Below are 20775 nucleotides of genomic sequence, written 5' to 3'. Positions count from 1 at the left end.
AGTCTGAAAGCTTTGCGCACAAGCCGGATGCTAAGCGCCTTCCTTTGCCTTTTGGCAGTGCTCGTGCATTGCCAGCACTAGGCGGGAATGGTCACTATCTTACAGACACGTTTCGTTGTGCCCGTTGCTAAGCGCTCTGGAGCACTGTTTATGACGTAAGCGGAACACCTCTTGCCGTTCCATTCTCAGAGCTCCTGAGTTAATCAAACTGAGACTCTTGCTGCGAATGCCAGAGGAAAACATTTCCAATGTGTCTGGCAAGGAGAAACTGAACCTGGAGAACACCTTTGTCAGGAGCTTGCACCTGCACCTTAGACACACACAGATTTGCATCACATCTAAATGGCCAAGCTCTTTCTTAGACAAGTTGAAAGCTGCTGTCAGAAGGCTGTGCTCCTTGTCAGATGGAAGCAGCAGCACGCACATAGGAGTTTGGCAAGAACTAAAGAGCCACAGAAGAGCGTGGTCTAGCAAAATGAGGCAGGAAAAACGCTACATGTGCCCTTGTTGTCGCCTAACAACAGGTAGCAGCATAAACCAGATGCGGGTGAAGATCTTGCAGGCGACATCTGACATCAAATGAGCAAACGGGCTTACCACAGCTGCGGTCCTCTGGCAGTCTGAAAGCTTTGCGCACAAGCCGGATGCTAAGCGCCTTCCTTTGCCTTTTGGCAGTGCTCGTGCATTGCCAGCAGTAGGCGGGAATGGTCACTTACCCAGAGACACGTTTCGTTGTGCCCGTTGCTAAGCGCTCTGGAGCACTGTTTATGACGTAAGCGGAACACCTCTTGCCGTTCCATTCTCAGAGCTCCTGAGTTAAGTAATCTGCTACTCTTGGTGCGAATGATAGAGGAAAACATTTCCAATGTGTCTGGCAGGGAGAAACTGAACCTGGAGAACACCTTTGTCAGGAGCTTGCACCTGCACCTTAGACACACACAGATTTGCATCACATCTAAATGGCCAAGCTCTTTCTTAGACAAGTTGAAAGCTGCTGTCAGAAGGCTGTGCTCCTTGTCAGACGAAAGCAGCAGCACGCACATAGGAGTTTGGCAAGCACTAAAGAGCCACAGAAGAGCGTGGTCTAGCAAAATGAGGCAGGAAAAAGCATATAGCTACATGTGCCCTTGTTGTCACCTAACAACAGGTAGCAGCATAAACCAGATGCGGGTGAAGATCTTGCAGGAGACTTCTAACGTCAAATGAGCAAACGGGCTTACCACAGCTGCGGTCCTCTGGCAGTCTGAAAGCTTTGCGCACAAGCCGGATGCTAAGCGCCTTCCTTTGCCTTTTGGCAGTGCTCGTGCATTGCCAGCACTAGGCGGGAATGGTCACTATCCCACAGACACGTTTCGTTGTGCCCGTTGCTAAGCGCTCTGGAGCACTGTTTATGACGTAAGCGGAACACCTCTTGCCGTTCCATTCTCAGAGCTCCTGAGTTAATCAAACTGAGACTCTTGGTGCGAATGATAGAGGAAAACATTTCCAATGTGTCTGGCAAGGAGAAACTGAACCTGGAGAACACCTTTGTCAGGAGCTTGCACCTGCACCTTAGACACACACAGATTTGCATCACATCTAAATGGCCAAGCTCTTTCTTAGACAAGTTGAAAGCTGCTGTCAGAAGGCTGTGCTCCTTGTCAGATGGAAGCAGCAGCACGCACATAGGAGTTTGGCAAGAACTAAAGAGCCACAGAAGAGCGTGGTCTAGCAAAATGAGGCAGGAAAAACGCTACATGTGCCCTTGTTGTCGCCTAACAACAGGTAGCAGCATAAACCAGATGCGGGTGAAGATCTTGCAGGCGACATCTGACATCAAATGAGCAAAAGGGCTTACCACAGCTGCGGTCCTCTGGCAGTCTGAAAGCTTTGCGCACAAGCCGGATGCTAAGCGCCTTCCTTTGCCTTTTGGCAGTGCTCGTGCATTGCCAGCACTAGGCGGGAATGGTCACTTACCCAGAGACACGTTTCGTTGTGCCCGTTGCTAAGCGCTCTGGAGCACTGTTTATGACGTAAGCGGAACACCTCTTGCCGTTCCATTCTCAGAGCTCCTGAGTTAATCAAACTGAGACTCTTGCTGCGAATGCCAGAGAAAGACATTTCCAATGTGTCTGGCAAGGAGAAACTGAACCTGGAGAACACCTTTGTCAGGAGCTTGCACCTGCACCTTAGACACACACAGATTTGCATCACATCTAAATGGCCAAGCTCTTTCTTAGACAAGTTGAAAGCTGCTGTCAGAAGGCTGTGCTCCTTGTCAGATGGAAGCAGCAGCACGCACATAGGAGTTTGGAAAGCACTAAAGAGCCACAGAAGAGCGTGGCCTAGGAAAATGAGGCAGGAAAAACGCTACATGTGCCCTTGTTGTCGCCTAACAACAGGTAGCAGCATAAACCAGATGCGGGTGAAGATCTTGCAGGCGACATCTAACGTCAAATGAGCAAACGGGCTTACCACAGCTGCGGTCCTCTGGCAGTCTGAAAGCTTTGCGCACAAGCCGGATGCTAAGCGCCTTCCTTTGCCTTTTGGCAGTGCTCGTGCATTGCCAGCACTAGGCGGGAATGGTCACTATCCCACAGACACGTTTCGTTGTGCCCGTTGCTAAGCGCTCTGGAGCACTGTTTATGACGTAAGCGGAACACCTCTTGCCGTTCCATTCTCAGAGCTCCTGAGTTAAGTAATCTGCGACTCTTGGTGCGAATGTCAGAGGAAAACATTTCCAATGTGTCTGGCAAGGAGAAACTGAACCTGGAGAACACCTTTGTCAGGAGCTTGCACCTGCACCTTAGACACACACAGATTTGCATCACATCTAAATGGCCAAGCTCTTTCTTAGACAAGTTGAAAGCTGCTGTCAGAAGGCTGTGCTCCTTGTCAGATGGAAGCAGCAGCACACACATAGGAGTTTGGCAAGAACTAAAGAGCCACAGAAGAGCGTGGTCTAGCAAAATGAGGCAGGAAAAACGCTACATGTGCCCTTGTTGTCGCCTAACAACAGGTAGCAGCATAAACCAGATGCTGGTGAAGATCTTGCAGGCGACATCTAACGTCAAATGAGCAAACGGGCTTACCACAGCTGCGGTCCTCTGGCAGTCTGAAAGCTTTGCGCACAAGCCGGATGCTAAGCGCCTTCCTTTGCCTTTTGGCAGTGCTCGTGCATTGCCAGCAGTAGGCGGGAATGGTCACTTACCCAGAGACACGTTTCGTTGTGCCCGTTGCTAAGCGCTCTGGAGCACTGTTTATGACGTAAGCGGAACACCTCTTGCCGTTCCATTCTCAGAGCTCCTGAGTTAAGTAATCTGCGACTCTTGGTGCGAATGATAGAGGAAAACATTTCCAATGTGTCTGGCAAGGAGAAACTGAACCTGGAGAACACCTTTGTCAGGAGCTTGCACCTGCACCTTAGACACACACAGATTTGCATCACATCTAAATGGCCAAGCTCTTTCTTAGACAAGTTGAAAGCTGCTGTCAGAAGGCTGTGCTCCTTGTCAGATGGAAGCAGCAGCACGCACATAGGAGTTTGGAAAGCACTAAAGAGCCACAGAAGAGCGTGGCCTAGGAAAATGAGGCAGGAAAAACGCTACATGTGCCCTTGTTGTCGCCTAACAACAGGTAGCAGCATAAACCAGATGCGGGTGATGATCTTGCAGGCGACTTCTAACGTCAAATGAGCAAACGGGCTTACCACAGCTGCGGTCCTCTGGCAGTCTGAAAGCTTTGCGCACAAGCCGGATGCTAAGCGCCTTCCTTTGCCTTTTGGCAGTGCTCGTGCATTGCCAGCACTAGGCGGGAATGGTCACTATCCCACAGACACGTTTCGTTGTGCCCGTTGCTAAGCGCTCTGGAGCACTGTTTATGACGTAAGCGGAACACCTCTTGCCGTTCCATTCTCAGAGCTCCTGAGTTAAGTAATCTGCTACTCTTGGTGCGAATGCCAGAGAAAAACATTTCCAATGTGTCTGGCAAGGAGAAACTGAACCTGGAGAACACCTTTGTCAGGAGCTTGCACCTGCACCTTAGACACACACAGATTTGCATCACATCTAAATGGCCAAGCTCTTTCTTAGACAAGTTGAAAGCTGCTGTCAGAAGGCTGTGCTCCTTGTCAGATGGAAGCAGCAGCATGCACATAGGAGTTTGGAAAGCACTAAAGAGCCACAGAAGAGCGTGGCCTAGGAAAATGAGGCAGGAAAAACGCTACATGTGCCCTTGTTGTCGCCTAACAACAGGTAGCAGCATAAACCAGATGCGGGTGAAGATCTTGCAGGCGACATCTAACATCAAATGAGCAAACGGGCTTACCACAGCTGCGGTCCTCTGGCAGTCTGAAAGCTTTGCGCACAAGGCGGATGCTAAGCGCCTTCCTTTGCCTTTTGGCAGTGCTCGTGCATTGCCAGCAGTAGGCGGGAATGGTCACTTACCCAGAGACACGTTTCGTTGTGCCCGTTGCTAAGCGCTCTGGAGCACTGTTTATGACGTAAGCGGAACACCTCTTGCCGTTCCATTCTCAGAGCTCCTGAGTTAAGTAATCTGCGACTCTTGGTGCGAATGATAGAGGAAAACATTTCCAATGTGTCTGGCAGGGAGAAACTGAATCTGGAGAACACCTTTGTCAGGAGCTTGCACCTGCACCTTAGACACACACAGATTTGCATCACATCTAAATGGCCAAGCTCTTTCTTAGACAAGTTGAAAGCTGCTGTCAGAAGGCTGTGCTCCTTGTCACATGGAAGCAGCAGCACGCACATAGGAGTTTGGAAAGCACTAAAGAGCCACAGAAGAGCGTGGCCTAGGAAAATGAGGCAGGAAAAACGCTACATGTGCCCTTGTTGTCGCCTAACAACAGGTAGCAGCATAAACCAGATGCGGGTGAAGATCTTGCAGGCGACATCTAACGTCAAATGAGCAAACGGGCTTACCACAGCTGCGGTCCTCTGGCAGTCTGAAAGCTTTGCGCACAAGGCGGATGCTAAGCGCCTTCCTTTGCCTTTTGGCAGTGCTCGTGCATTGCCAGCACTAGGCGGGAATGGTCACTATCCCACAGACACGTTTCGTTGTGCCCGTTGCTAAGCGCTCTGGAGCACTGTTTATGACGTAAGCGGAACACCTCTTGCCGTTCCATTCTCAGAGCTCCTGAGTTAAGTAATCTGCGACTCTTGGTGCGAATGCCAGAGAAAAACATTTCCAATGTGTCTGGCAGGGAGAAACTGAACCTGGAGAACACCTTTGTCAGGAGCTTGCACCTGCACCTTAGACACACACAGATTTGCATCACATCTAAATGGCCAAGCTCTTTCTTAGACAAGTTGAAAGCTGCTGTCAGAAGGCTGTGCTCCTTGTCAGATGGAAGCAGCAGCACGCACATAGGAGTTTGGAAAGCACTAAAGAGCCACAGAAGAGCGTGGCCTAGGAAAATGAGGCAGGAAAAACGCTACATGTGCCCTTGTTGTCGCCTAACAACAGGTAGCAGCATAAACCAGATGCGGGTGAAGATCTTGCAGGCGACATCTAACATCAAATGAGCAAACGGGCTTACCACAGCTGCGGTCCTCTGGCAGTCTGAAAGCTTTGCGCACAAGCCGGATGCTAAGCGCCTTCCTTTGCCTTTTGGCAGTGCTCGTGCATTGCCAGCACTAGGCGGGAATGGTCACTTACCCAGAGACACGTTTCGTTGTGCCCGTTGCTAAGCGCTCTGGAGCACTGTTTATGACGTAAGCGGAACACCTCTTGCCGTTCCATTCTCAGAGCTCCTGAGTTAAGTAATCTGCGACTCTTGGTGCGAATGATAGAGGAAAACATTTCCAATATGTCTGGCAGGGAGAAACTGAATCTGGAGAACACCTTTGTCAGGAGCTTGCACCTGCACCTTAGACACACACAGATTTGCATCACATCTAAATGGCCAAGCTCTTTCTTAGACAAGTTGAAAGCTGCTGTCAGAAGGCTGTGCTCCTTGTCAGATGGAAGCAGCAGCACGCACATAGGAGTTTGGAAAGCACTAAAGAGCCACAGAAGAGCGTGGCCTAGGAAAATGAGGCAGGAAAAACGCTACATGTGCCCTTGTTGTCGCCTAACAACAGGTAGCAGCATAAACCAGATGCGGGTGAAGATCTTGCAGGCGACATCTAACGTCAAATGAGGAAACGGGCTTACCACAGCTGCGGTCCTCTGGCAGTCTGAAAGCTTTGCGCACAAGCCGGATGCTAAGCGCCTTCCTTTGCCTTTTGGCAGTGCTCGTGCATTGCCAGCAGTAGGCGGGAATGGTCACTTACCCAGAGACACGTTTCGTTGTGCCCGTTGCTAAGCGCTCTGGAGCACTGTTTATGACGTAAGCGGAACACCTCTTGCCGTTCCATTCTCAGAGCTCCTGAGTTAAGTAATCTGCTACTCTTGGTGCGAATGCCAGAGAAAAACATTTCCAATGTGTCTGGCAAGGAGAAACTGAACCTGGAGAACACCTTTGTCAGGAGCTTGCACCTGCACCTTAGACACACACAGATTTGCATCACATCTAAATGGCCAAGCTCTTTCTTAGACAAGTTGAAAGCTGCTGTCAGAAGGCTGTGCTCCTTGTCACATGGAAGCAGCAGCACGCACATAGGAGTTTGGCAAGAACTAAAGAGCCACAGAAGAGCGTGGTCTAGCAAAATGAGGCAGGAAAAACGCTACATGTGCCCTTGTTGTCGCCTAACAACAGGTAGCAGCATAAACCAGATGCGGGTGAAGATCTTGCAGGCGACTTCTAACGTCAAATGAGCAAACGGGCTTACCACAGCTGCGGTCCTCTGGCAGTCTGAAAGCTTTGCGCACAAGCCGGATGCTAAGCACCTTCCTTTGCCTTTTGGCAGTGCTCGTGCATTGCCAGCAGTAGGCGGGAATGGTCACTTACCCAGAGACACGTTTCGTTGTGCCCGTTGCTAAGCGCTCTGGAGCACTGTTTATGACGTAAGCGGAACACCTCTTGCCGTTCCATTCTCAGAGCTCCTGAGTTAAGTAATCTGCGACTCTTGGTGCGAATGATAGAGGAAAACATTTCCAATGTGTCTGGCAAGGAGAAACTGAATCTGGAGAACACCTTTGTCAGGAGCTTGCACCTGCACCTTAGACACACACAGATTTGCATCACATCTAAATGGCCAAGCTCTTTCTTAGACAAGTTGAAAGCTGCTGTCAGAAGGCTGTGCTCCTTGTCAGATGGAAGCAGCAGCACGCACATAGGAGTTTGGCAAGAACTAAAGAGCCACAGAAGAGCGTGGTCTAGCAAAATGAGGCAGGAAAAAGCATATAGCTACATGTGCCCTTGTTGTCGCCTAACAACAGGTAGCAGCATAAACCAGATGCGGGTGAAGATCTTGCAGGCGACATCTAACGTCAAATGAGGAAACGGGCTTACCACAGCTGCGGTCCTCTGGCAGTCTGAAAGCTTTGCGCACAAGCCGGATGCTAAGCGCCTTCCTTTGCCTTTTGGCAGTGCTCGTGCATTGCCAGCAGTAGGCGGGAATGGTCACTTACCCAGAGACACGTTTCGTTGTGCCCGTTGCTAAGCGCTCTGGAGCACTGTTTATGACGTAAGCGGAACACCTCTTGCCGTTCCATTCTCAGAGCTCCTGAGTTAAGTAATCTGCGACTCTTGGTGCGAATAATAGAGGAAAACATTTCCAATGTGTCTGGCAAGGAGAAACTGAACCTGGAGAACACCTTTGTCAGGAGCTTGCACCTGCACCTTAGACACACACAGATTTGCATCACATCTAAATGGCCAAGCTCTTTCTTAGACAAGTTGAAAGCTGCTGTCAGAAGGCTGTGCTCCTTGTCAGATGGAAGCAGCAGCACGCACATAGGAGTTTGGAAAGCACTAAAGAGCCACAGAAGAGCGTGGCCTAGGAAAATGAGGCAGGAAAAACGCTACATGTGCCCTTGTTGTCGCCTAACAACAGGTAGCAGCATAAACCAGATGTGGGTGATGATCTTGCAGGCGACTTCTAACGTCAAATGAGCAAACGGGCTTACCACAGCTGCGGTCCTCTGGCAGTCTGAAAGCTTTGCGCACAAGCCGGATGCTAAGCGCCTTCCTTTGCCTTTTGGCAGTGCTCGTGCATTGCCAGCACTAGGCGGGAATGGTCACTATCCCACAGACACGTTTCGTTGTGCCCGTTGCTAAGCGCTCTGGAGCACTGTTTATGACGTAAGCGGAACACCTCTTGCCGTTCCATTCTCAGAGCTCCTGAGTTAAGTAATCTGCTACTCTTGGTGCGAATGCCAGAGAAAAACATTTCCAATGTGTCTGGCAAGGAGAAACTGAACCTGGAGAACACCTTTGTCAGGAGCTTGCACCTGCACCTTAGACACACACAGATTTGCATCACATCTAAATGGCCAAGCTCTTTCTTAGACAAGTTGAAAGCTGCTGTCAGAAGGCTGTGCTCCTTGTCAGATGGAAGCAGCAGCATGCACATAGGAGTTTGGAAAGCACTAAAGAGCCACAGAAGAGCGTGGCCTAGGAAAATGAGGCAGGAAAAACGCTACATGTGCCCTTGTTGTCGCCTAACAACAGGTAGCAGCATAAACCAGATGCGGGTGAAGATCTTGCAGGCGACATCTAACATCAAATGAGCAAACGGACTTACCACAGCTGCGGTCCTCTGGCAGTCTGAAAGCTTTGCGCACAAGCCGGATGCTAAGCGCCTTCCTTTGCCTTTTGGCAGTGCTCGTGCATTGCCAGCACTAGGCGGGAATGGTCACTATCCCACAGACACGTTTCGTTGTGCCCGTTGCTAAGCGCTCTGGAGCACTGTTTATGACGTAAGCGGAACACCTCTTGCCGTTCCATTCTCAGAGCTCCTGAGTTAAGTAATCTGCGACTCTTGGTGCGAATGATAGAGGAAAACATTTCCAATGTGTCTGGCAGGGAGAAACTGAATCTGGAGAACACCTTTGTCAGGAGCTTGCACCTGCACCTTAGACACACACAGATTTGCATCACATCTAAATGGCCAAGCTCTTTCTTAGACAAGTTGAAAGCTGCTGTCAGAAGGCTGTGCTCCTTGTCACATGGAAGCAGCAGCACGCACATAGGAGTTTGGAAAGCACTAAAGAGCCACAGAAGAGCGTGGCCTAGGAAAATGAGGCAGGAAAAACGCTACATGTGCCCTTGTTGTCGCCTAACAACAGGTAGCAGCATAAACCAGATGCGGGTGAAGATCTTGCAGGCGACATCTAACGTCAAATGAGCAAACGGGCTTACCACAGCTGCGGTCCTCTGGCAGTCTGAAAGCTTTGCGCACAAGCCGGATGCTAAGCGCCTTCCTTTGCCTTTTGGCAGTGCTCGTGCATTGCCAGCAGTAGGCGGGAATGGTCACTTACCCAGAGACACGTTTCGTTGTGCCCGTTGCTAAGCGCTCTGGAGCACTGTTTATGACGTAAGCGGAACACCTCTTGCCGTTCCATTCTCAGAGCTCCTGAGTTAAGTAATCTGCGACTCTTGGTGCGAATGATAGAGGAAAACATTTCCAATGTGTCTGGAAGGGAGAAACTGAATCTGGAGAACACCTTTGTCAGGAGCTTGCACCTGCACCTTAGACACACACAGATTTGCATCACATCTAAATGGCCAAGCTCTTTCTTAGACAAGTTGAAAGCTGCTGTCAGAAGGCTGTGCTCCTTGTCAGATGGAAGCAGCAGCACGCACATAGGAGTTTGGAAAGCACTAAAGAGCCACAGAAGAGCGTGGCCTAGGAAAATGAGGCAGGAAAAACGCTACATGTGCCCTTGTTGTCGCCTAACAACAGGTAGCAGCATAAACCAGATGCGGGTGAAGATCTTGCAGGCGACATCTAACGTCAAATGAGCAAACGGGCTTACCACAGCTGCGGTCCTCTGGCAGTCTGAAAGCTTTGCGCACAAGCCGGATGCTAAGCGCCTTCCTTTGCCTTTTGGCAGTGCTCGTGCATTGCCAGCACTAGGCGGGAATGGTCACTATCCCACAGACACGTTTCGTTGTGCCCGTTGCTAAGCGCTCTGGAGCACTGTTTATGACGTAAGCGGAACACCTCTTGCCGTTCCATTCTCAGAGCTCCTGAGTTAAGTAATCTGCTACTCTTGGTGCGAATGCCAGAGAAAAACATTTCCAATGTGTCTGGCAAGGAGAAACTGAACCTGGAGAACACCTTTGTCAGGAGCTTGCACCTGCACCTTAGACACACACAGATTTGCATCACATCTAAATGGCCAAGCTCTTTCTTAGACAAGTTGAAAGCTGCTGTCAGAAGGCTGTGCTCCTTGTCAGATGGAAGCAGCAGCATGCACATAGGAGTTTGGAAAGCACTAAAGAGCCACAGAAGAGCGTGGCCTAGGAAAATGAGGCAGGAAAAACGCTACATGTGCCCTTGTTGTCGCCTAACAACAGGTAGCAGCATAAACCAGATGCGGGTGAAGATCTTGCAGGCGACATCTAACATCAAATGAGCAAACGGACTTACCACAGCTGCGGTCCTCTGGCAGTCTGAAAGCTTTGCGCACAAGCCGGATGCTAAGCGCCTTCCTTTGCCTTTTGGCAGTGCTCGTGCATTGCCAGCACTAGGCGGGAATGGTCACTATCCCACAGACACGTTTCGTTGTGCCCGTTGCTAAGCGCTCTGGAGCACTGTTTATGACGTAAGCGGAACACCTCTTGCCGTTCCATTCTCAGAGCTCCTGAGTTAAGTAATCTGCGACTCTTGGTGCGAATGATAGAGGAAAACATTTCCAATGTGTCTGGCAGGGAGAAACTGAATCTGGAGAACACCTTTGTCAGGAGCTTGCACCTGCACCTTAGACACACACAGATTTGCATCACATCTAAATGGCCAAGCTCTTTCTTAGACAAGTTGAAAGCTGCTGTCAGAAGGCTGTGCTCCTTGTCACATGGAAGCAGCAGCACGCACATAGGAGTTTGGAAAGCACTAAAGAGCCACAGAAGAGCGTGGCCTAGGAAAATGAGGCAGGAAAAACGCTACATGTGCCCTTGTTGTCGCCTAACAACAGGTAGCAGCATAAACCAGATGCGGGTGAAGATCTTGCAGGCGACATCTAACGTCAAATGAGCAAACGGGCTTACCACAGCTGCGGTCCTCTGGCAGTCTGAAAGCTTTGCGCACAAGCCGGATGCTAAGCGCCTTCCTTTGCCTTTTGGCAGTGCTCGTGCATTGCCAGCACTAGGCGGGAATGGTCACTTACCCAGAGACACGTTTCGTTGTGCCCGTTGCTAAGCGCTCTGGAGCACTGTTTATGACGTAAGCGGAACACCTCTTGCCGTTCCATTCTCAGAGCTCCTGAGTTAAGTAATCTGCGACTCTTGGTGCGAATGATAGAGGAAAACATTTCCAATGTGTCTGGCAGGGAGAAACTGAATCTGGAGAACACCTTTGTCAGGAGCTTGCACCTGCACCTTAGACACACACAGATTTGCATCACATCTAAATGGCCAAGCTCTTTCTTAGACAAGTTGAAAGCTGCTGTCAGAAGGCTGTGCTCCTTGTCAGATGGAAGCAGCAGCACGCACATAGGAGTTTGGAAAGCACTAAAGAGCCACAGAAGAGCGTGGCCTAGGAAAATGAGGCAGGAAAAACGCTACATGTGCCCTTGTTGTCGCCTAACAACAGGTAGCAGCATAAACCAGATGCGGGTGAAGATCTTGCAGGCGACATCTAACGTCAAATGAGCAAACGGGCTTACCACAGCTGCGGTCCTCTGGCAGTCTGAAAGCTTTGCGCACAAGCCGGATGCTAAGCGCCTTCCTTTGCCTTTTGGCAGTGCTTGTGCATTGCCAGCACTAGGCGGGAATGGTCACTATCCCACAGACACGTTTCGTTGTGCCCGTTGCTAAGCGCTCTGGAGCACTGTTTATGACGTAAGCGGAACACCTCTTGCCGTTCCATTCTCAGAGCTCCTGAGTTAAGTAATCTGCTACTCTTGGTGCGAATGCCAGAGAAAAACATTTCCAATGTGTCTGGCAAGGAGAAACTGAACCTGGAGAACACCTTTGTCAGGAGCTTGCACCTGCACCTTAGACACAGATTTGCATCACATCTAAATGGCCAAGCTCTTTCTTAGACAAGTTGAAAGCTGCTGTCAGAAGGCTGTGCTCCTTGTCAGATGGAAGCAGCAGCACGCACATAGGAGTTTGGAAAGCACTAAAGAGCCACAGAAGAGCGTGGCCTAGGAAAATGAGGCAGGAAAAACGCTACATGTGCCCTTGTTGTCGCCTAACAACAGGTAGCAGCATAAACCAGATGCGGGTGAAGATCTTGCAGGCGACATCTAACATCAAATGAGCAAACGGGCTTACCACAGCTGCGGTCCTCTGGCAGTCTGAAAGCTTTGCGCACAAGCCGGATGCTAAGCGCCTTCCTTTGCCTTTTGGCAGTGCTTGTGCATTGCCAGCACTAGGCGGGAATGGTCACTTACCCAGAGACACGTTTCGTTGTGCCCGTTGCTAAGCGCTCTGGAGCACTGTTTATGACGTAAGCGGAACACCTCTTGCCGTTCCATTCTCAGAGCTCCTGAGTTAAGTAATCTGCGACTCTTGGTGCGAATGATAGAGGAAAACATTTCCAATGTGTCTGGCAAGGAGAAACTGAATCTGGAGAACACCTTTGTCAGGAGCTTGCACCTGCACCTTAGACACACACAGATTTGCATCACATCTAAATGGCCAAGCTCTTTCTTAGACAAGTTGAAAGCTGCTGTCAGAAGGCTGTGCTCCTTGTCAGATGGAAGCAGCAGCACGCACATAGGAGTTTGGAAAGCACTAAAGAGCCACAGAAGAGCGTGGCCTAGGAAAATGAGGCAGGAAAAACGCTACATGTGCCCTTGTTGTCGCCTAACAACAGGTAGCAGCATAAACCAGATGCGGGTGAAGATCTTGCAGGCGACATCTAACATCAAATGAGCAAACGGGCTTACCACAGCTGCGGTCCTCTGGCAGTCTGAAAGCTTTGCGCACAAGCCGGATGCTAAGCGCCTTCCTTTGCCTTTTGGCAGTGCTCGTGCATTGCCAGCACTAGGCGGGAATGGTCACTTACCCAGAGACACGTTTCGTTGTGCCCGTTGCTAAGCGCTCTGGAGCACTGTTTATGACGTAAGCGGAACACCTCTTGCCGTTCCATTCTCAGAGCTCCTGAGTTAAGTAATCTGCGACTCTTGGTGCGAATGATAGAGGAAAACATTTCCAATATGTCTGGCAGGGAGAAACTGAATCTGGAGAACACCTTTGTCAGGAGCTTGCACCTGCACCTTAGACACACACAGATTTGCATCACATCTAAATGGCCAAGCTCTTTCTTAGACAAGTTGAAAGCTGCTGTCAGAAGGCTGTGCTCCTTGTCAGATGGAAGCAGCAGCACGCACATAGGAGTTTGGAAAGCACTAAAGAGCCACAGAAGAGCGTGGCCTAGGAAAATGAGGCAGGAAAAACGCTACATGTGCCCTTGTTGTCGCCTAACAACAGGTAGCAGCATAAACCAGATGCGGGTGAAGATCTTGCAGGCGACATCTAACGTCAAATGAGGAAACGGGCTTACCACAGCTGCGGTCCTCTGGCAGTCTGAAAGCTTTGCACACAAGCCGGATGCTAAGCGCCTTCCTTTGCCTTTTGGCAGTGCTCGTGCATTGCCAGCAGTAGGCGGGAATGGTCACTTACCCAGAGACACGTTTCGTTGTGCCCGTTGCTAAGCGCTCTGGAGCACTGTTTATGACGTAAGCGGAACACCTCTTGCCGTTCCATTCTCAGAGCTCCTGAGTTAAGTAATCTGCGACTCTTGGTGCGAATGATAGAGGAAAACATTTCCAATGTGTCTGGCAAGGAGAAACTGAACCTGGAGAACACCTTTGTCAGGAGCTTGCACCTGCACCTTAGACACAGATTTGCATCACATCTAAATGGCCAAGCTCTTTCTTAGACAAGTTGAAAGCTGCTGTCAGAAGGCTGTGCTCCTTGTCAGATGGAAGCAGCAGCACGCACATAGGAGTTTGGAAAGCACTAAAGAGCCACAGAAGAGCGTGGCCTAGGAAAATGAGGCAGGAAAAACGCTACATGTGCCCTTGTTGTCGCCTAACAACAGGTAGCAGCATAAACCAGATGCGGGTGAAGATCTTGCAGGCGACATCTAACATCAAATGAGCAAACGGGCTTACCACAGCTGCGGTCCTCTGGCAGTCTGAAAGCTTTGCGCACAAGCCGGATGCTAAGCGCCTTCCTTTGCCTTTTGGCAGTGCTTGTGCATTGCCAGCACTAGGCGGGAATGGTCACTTACCCAGAGACACGTTTCGTTGTGCCCGTTGCTAAGCGCTCTGGAGCACTGTTTATGACGTAAGCGGAACACCTCTTGCCGTTCCATTCTCAGAGCTCCTGAGTTAAGTAATCTGCGACTCTTGGTGCGAATGATAGAGGAAAACATTTCCAATGTGTCTGGCAAGGAGAAACTGAATCTGGAGAACACCTTTGTCAGGAGCTTGCACCTGCACCTTAGACACACACAGATTTGCATCACATCTAAATGGCCAAGCTCTTTCTTAGACAAGTTGAAAGCTGCTGTCAGAAGGCTGTGCTCCTTGTCACATGGAAGCAGCAGCACGCACATAGGAGTTTGGAAAGCACTAAAGAGCCACAGAAGAGCGTGGCCTAGGAAAATGAGGCAGGAAAAACGCTACATGTGCCCTTGTTGTCGCCTAACAACAGGTAGCAGCATAAACCAGATGCGGGTGAAGATCTTGCAGGCGACATCTAACATCAAATGAGCAAACGGGCTTACCACAGCTGCGGTCCTCTGGCAGTCTGAAAGCTTTGCGCACAAGCCGGATGCTAAGCGCCTTCCTTTGCCTTTTGGCAGTGCTCGTGCATTGCCAGCACTAGGCGGGAATGGTCACTTACCCAGAGACACGTTTCGTTGTGCCCGTTGCTAAGCGCTCTGGAGCACTGTTTATGACGTAAGCGGAACACCTCTTGCCGTTCCATTCTCAGAGCTCCTGAGTTAAGTAATCTGCGACTCTTGGTGCGAATAATAGAGGAAAACATTTCCAATGTGTCTGGCAAGGAGAAACTGAACCTGGAGAACACCTTTGTCAGGAGCTTGCACCTGCACCTTAGACACACACAGATTTGCATCACATCTAAATGGCCAAGCTCTTTCTTAGACAAGTTGAAAGCTGCTGTCAGAAGGCTGTGCTCCTTGTCAGATGGAAGCAGCAGCACGCACATAGGAGTTTGGAAAGCACTAAAGAGCCACAGAAGAGCGTGGCCTAGGAAAATGAGGCAGGAAAAACGCTACATGTGCCCTTGTTGTCGCCTAACAACAGGTAGCAGCATAAACCAGATGCGGGTGAAGATCTTGCAGGCGACATCTAACGTCAAATGAGGAAACGGGCTTACCACAGCTGCGGTCCTCTGGCAGTCTGAAAGCTTTGCGCACAAGCCGGATGCTAAGCGCCTTCCTTTGCCTTTTGGCAGTGCTCGTGCATTGCCAGCACTAGGCGGGAATGGTCACTTACCCAGAGACACGTTTCGTTGTGCCCGTTGCTAAGCGCTCTGGAGCACTGTTTATGACGTAAGCGGAACACCTCTTGCCGTTCCATTCTCAGAGCTCCTGAGTTAAGTAATCTGCGACTCTTGGTGCGAATGATAGAGGAAAACATTTCCAATGTGTCTGGCAAGGAGAAACTGAATCTGGAGAACACCTTTGTCAGGAGCTTGCACCTGCACCTTAGACACACACAGATTTGCATCACATCTAAATGGCCAAGCTCTTTCTTAGACAAGTTGAAAGCTGCTGTCAGAAGGCTGTGCTCCTTGTCAGATGGAAGCAGCAGCACGCACATAGGAGTTTGGCAAGAACTAAAGAGCCACAGAAGAGCGTGGCCTAGGAAAATGAGGCAGGAAAAACGCTACATGTGCCCTTGTTGTCGCCTAACAACAGGTAGCAGCATAAACCAGATGCGGGTGATGATCTTGCAGGCGACTTCTAACGTCAAATGAGCAAACGGGCTTACCACAGCTGCGGTCCTCTGGCAGTCTGAAAGCTTTGCGCACAAGCCGGATGCTAAGCGCCTTCCTTTGCCTTTTGGCAGTGCTCGTGCATTGCCAGCACTAGGCGGGAATGGTCACTTACCCAGAGACACGTTTCGTTGTGCCCGTTGCTAAGCGCTCTGGAGCACTGTTTATGACGTAAGCGGAACACCTCTTGCCGTTCCATTCTCAGAGCTCCTGAGTTAAGTAATCTGCGACTCTTGGTGCGAATGCCAGAGGAAAACATTTCCAATGTGTCTGGCAAGGAGAAACTGAACCTGGAGAACACCTTTGTCAGGAGCTTGCACCTGCACCTTAGACACACACAGATTTGCATCACATCTAAATGGCCAAGCTCTTTCTTAGACAAGTTGAAAGCTGCTGTCAGAAGGCTGTGCTCCTTGTCAGATGGAAGCAGCAGCACGCACATAGGAGTTTGGAAAGCACTAAAGAGCCACAGAAGAGCGTGGCCTAGGAAAATGAGGCAGGAAAAACGCTACATGTGCCCTTGTTGTCGCCTAACAACAGGTAGCAGCATAAACCAGATGCGGGTGAAGATCTTGCAGGCGACATCTAACGTCAAATGAGGAAACGGGCTTACCACAGCTGCGGTCCTCTGGCAGTCTGAAAGCTTTGCGCACAAGCCGGATGCTAAGCGCCTTCCTTTGCCTTTTGGCAGTGCTCGTGCATTGCCAGCAGTAGGCGGGAATGGTCACTTACCCAGAGACACGTTTCGTTGTGCCCGTTGCTAAGCGCTCTGGAGCACTGTTTATGACGTAAGCGGAACACCTCTTGCCGTTCCATTCTCAGAGCTCCTGAGTTAAGTAATCTGCTACTCTTGGTGCGAATAATAGAGGAAAACATTTCCAATGTGTCTGGCAAGGAGAAACTGAACCTGGAGAACACCTTTGTCAGGAGCTTGCACCTGCACCTTAGACACACACAGATTTGCATCACATCTAAATGGCCAAGCTCTTTCTTAGACAAGTTGAAAGCTGCTGTCAGAAGGCTGTGCTCCTTGTCAGATGGAAGCAGCAGCACGCACATAGGAGTTTGGAAAGCACTAAAGAGCCACAGAAGAGCGTGGCCTAGGAAAATGAGGCAGGAAAAACGCTACATGTGCCCTTGTTGTCGCCTAACAACAGGTAGCAGCATAAACCAGATGCGGGTGATGATCTTGCAGGCGACTTCTAACGTCAAATGAGCAAACGGGCTTACCACAGCTGCGGTCCTCTGGCAGTCTGAAAGCTTTGCGCACAAGCCGGATGCTAAGCGCCTTCCTTTGCCTTTTGGCAGTGCTCGTGCATTGCCAGCAGTAGGCGGGAATGGTCACTTACCCAGAGACACGTTTCGTTGTGCCCGTTGCTAAGCGCTCTGGAGCACTGTTTATGACGTAAGCGGAACACCTCTTGCCGTTCCATTCTCAGAGCTCCTGAGTTAAGTAATCTGCGACTCTTGGTGCGAATGATAGAGGAAAACATTTCCAATGTGTCTGGCAAGGAGAAACTGAACCTGGAGAACACCTTTGTCAGGAGCTTGCACCTGCACCTTAGACACACACAGATTTGCATCACATCTAAATGGCCACGCTCTTTCTTAGACAAGTTGAAAGCTGCTGTCAGAAGGCTGTGCTCCTTGTCAGATGGAAGCAGCAGCACGCACATAGGAGTTTGGAAAGCACTAAAGAGCCACAGAAGAGCGTGGCCTAGGAAAATGAGGCAGGAAAAACGCTACATGTGCCCTTGTTGTCGCCTAACAACAGGTAGCAGCATAAACCAGATGCGGGTGATGATCTTGCAGGCGACTTCTAACGTCAAATGAGCAAACGGGCTTACCACAGCTGCGGTCCTCTGGCAGTCTGAAAGCTTTGCGCACAAGCCGGATGCTAAGCGCCTTCCTTTGCCTTTTGGCAGTGCTCGTGCATTGCCAGCACTAGGCGGGAATGGTCACTTACCCAGAGACACGTTTCGTTGTGCCCGTTGCTAAGCGCTCTGGAGCACTGTTTATGACGTAAGCGGAACACCTCTTGCCGTTCCATTCTCAGAGCTCCTGAGTTAAGTAATCTGCTACTCTTGGTGCGAATGCCAGAGAAAAACATTTCCAATGTGTCTGGCAAGGAGAAACTGAACCTGGAGAACACCTTTGTCAGGAGCTTGCACCTGCACCTTAGACACACACAGATTTGCATCACATCTAAATGGCCAAGCTCTTTCTTAGACAAGTTGAAAGCTGCTGTCAGAAGGCTGTGCTCCTTGTCAGATGGAAGCAGCAGCACGCACATAGGAGTTTGGAAAGCACTAAAGAGCCACAGAAGAGCGTGGCCTAGGAAAATGAGGCAGGAAAAACGCTACATGTGCCCTTGTTGTCGCCTAACAACAGGTAGCAGCATAAACCAGATGCGGGTGAAGATCTTGCAGGCGACATCTAACATCAAATGAGCAAACGGGCTTACCACAGCTGCGGTCCTCTGGCAGTCTGAAAGCTTTGCGCACAAGCCGGATGCTAAGCGCCTTCCTTTGCCTTTTGGCAGTGCTCGTGCATTGCCAGCACTAGGCGGGAATGGTCACTTACCCAGAGACACGTTTCGTTGTGCCCGTTGCTAAGCGCTCTGGAGCACTGTTTATGACGTAAGCGGAACACCTCTTGCCGTTCCATTCTCAGAGCTCCTGAGTTAAGTAATCTGCGACTCTTGGTGCGAATGATAGAGGAAAACATTTCCAATGTGTCTGGCAAGGAGAAACTGAACCTGGAGAACACCTTTGTCAGGAGCTTGCACCTGCACCTTAGACACACACAGATTTGCATCACATCTAAATGGCCAAGCTCTTTCTTAGACAAGTTGAAAGCTGCTGTCAGAAGGCTGTGCTCCTTGTCAGATGGAAGCAGCAGCACGCACATAGGAGTTTGGAAAGCACTAAAGAGCCACAGAAGAGCGTGGCCTAGGAAAATGAGGCAGGAAAAACGCTACATGTGCCCTTGTTGTCGCCTAACAACAGGTAGCAGCATAAACCAGATGCGGGTGATGATCTTGCAGGCGACTTCTAACGTCAAATGAGCAAACGGGCTTACCACAGCTGCGGTCCTCTGGCAGTCTGAAAGCTTTGCGCACAAGCCGGATGCTAAGCGCCTTCCTTTGCCTTTTGGCAGTGCTCGTGCATTGCCAGCACTAGGCGGGAATGGTCACTTACCCAGAGACACGTTTCGTTGTGCCCGTTGCTAAGCGCTCTGGAGCACTGTTTATGACGTAAGCGGAACACCTCTTGCCGTTCCATTCTCAGAGCTCCTGAGTTAAGTAATCTGCGACTCTTGGTGCGAATGATAGAGGAAAACATTTCCAATGTGTCTGGCAGGGAGAAACTGAATCTGGAGAACACCTTTGTTAGGAGCTTGCACCTGCACCTTAGACACACACAGATTTGCATCACATCTAAATGGCCAAGCTCTTTCTTAGACAAGTTGAAAGCTGCTGTCAGAAGGCTGTGCTCCTTGTCAGATGGAAGCAGCAGCACGCACATAGGAGTTTGGAAAGCACTAAAGAGCCACAGAAGAGCGTGGCCTAGGAAAATGAGGCAGGAAAAACGCTACATGTGCCCTTGTTGTCGCCTAACAACAGGTAGCAGCATAAACCAGATGCGGGTGAAGATCTTGCAGGCGACATCTAACGTCAAATGAGCAAACGGGCTTACCACAGCTGCGGTCCTCTGGCAGTCTGAAAGCTTTGCACACAAGCCGGATGCTAAGCGCCTTCCTTTGCCTTTTGGCAGTGCTCGTGCATTGCCAGCACTAGGCGGGAATGGTCACTATCCCACAGACACGTTTCGTTGTGCCCGTTGCTAAGCGCTCTGGAGCACTGTTTATGACGTAAGCGGAACACCTCTTGCCGTTCCATTCTCAGAGCTCCTGAGTTAAGTAATCTGCTACTCTTGGTGCGAATGCCAGAGAAAAACATTTCCAATGTGTCTGGCAAGGAGAAACTGAACCTGGAGAACACCTTTGTCAGGAGCTTGCACCTGCACCTTAGACACACACAGATTTGCATCACATCTAAATGGCCAAGCTCTTTCTTAGACAAGTTGAAAGCTGCTGTCAGAAGGCTGTGCTCCTTGTCAGATGGAAGCAGCAGCACGCACATAGGAGTTTGGAAAGCACTAAAGAGCCACAGAAGAGCGTGGCCTAGGAAAATGAGGCAGGAAAAACGCTACATGTGCCCTTGTTGTCGCCTAACAACAGGTAGCAGCATAAACCAGATGCGGGTGAAGATCTTGCAGGCGACATCTAACGTCAAATGAGCAAACGGGCTTACCACAGCTGCGGTCCTCTGGCAGTCTGAAAGCTTTGCGCACAAGCCGGATGCTAAGCGCCTTCCTTTGCCTTTTGGCAGTGCTCGTGCATTGCCAGCACTAGGCGGGAATGGTCACTTACCCAGAGACACGTTTCGTTGTGCCCGTTGCTAAGCGCTCTGGAGCACTGTTTATGACGTAAGCGGAACACCTCTTGCCGTTCCATTCTCAGAGCTCCTGAGTTAAGTAATCTGCGACTCTTGGTGCGAATGATAGAGGAAAACATTTCCAATGTGTCTGGCAGGGAGAAACTGAATCTGGAGAACACCTTTGTCAGGAGCTTGCACCTGCACCTTAGACACACACAGATTTGCATCACATCTAAATGGCCAAGCTCTTTCTTAGACAAGTTGAAAGCTGCTGTCAGAAGGCTGTGCTCCTTGTCAGATGGAA

Source organism: Poecile atricapillus, chromosome 5 (assembly GCF_030490865.1).
Source record: "Poecile atricapillus isolate bPoeAtr1 chromosome 5, bPoeAtr1.hap1, whole genome shotgun sequence".
Lineage (NCBI taxonomy): Eukaryota > Metazoa > Chordata > Aves > Passeriformes > Paridae > Poecile > Poecile atricapillus.
The sequence above is the reverse complement of the archived record's forward strand: the minus strand, read 5'-3'. Positions refer to the sequence as shown.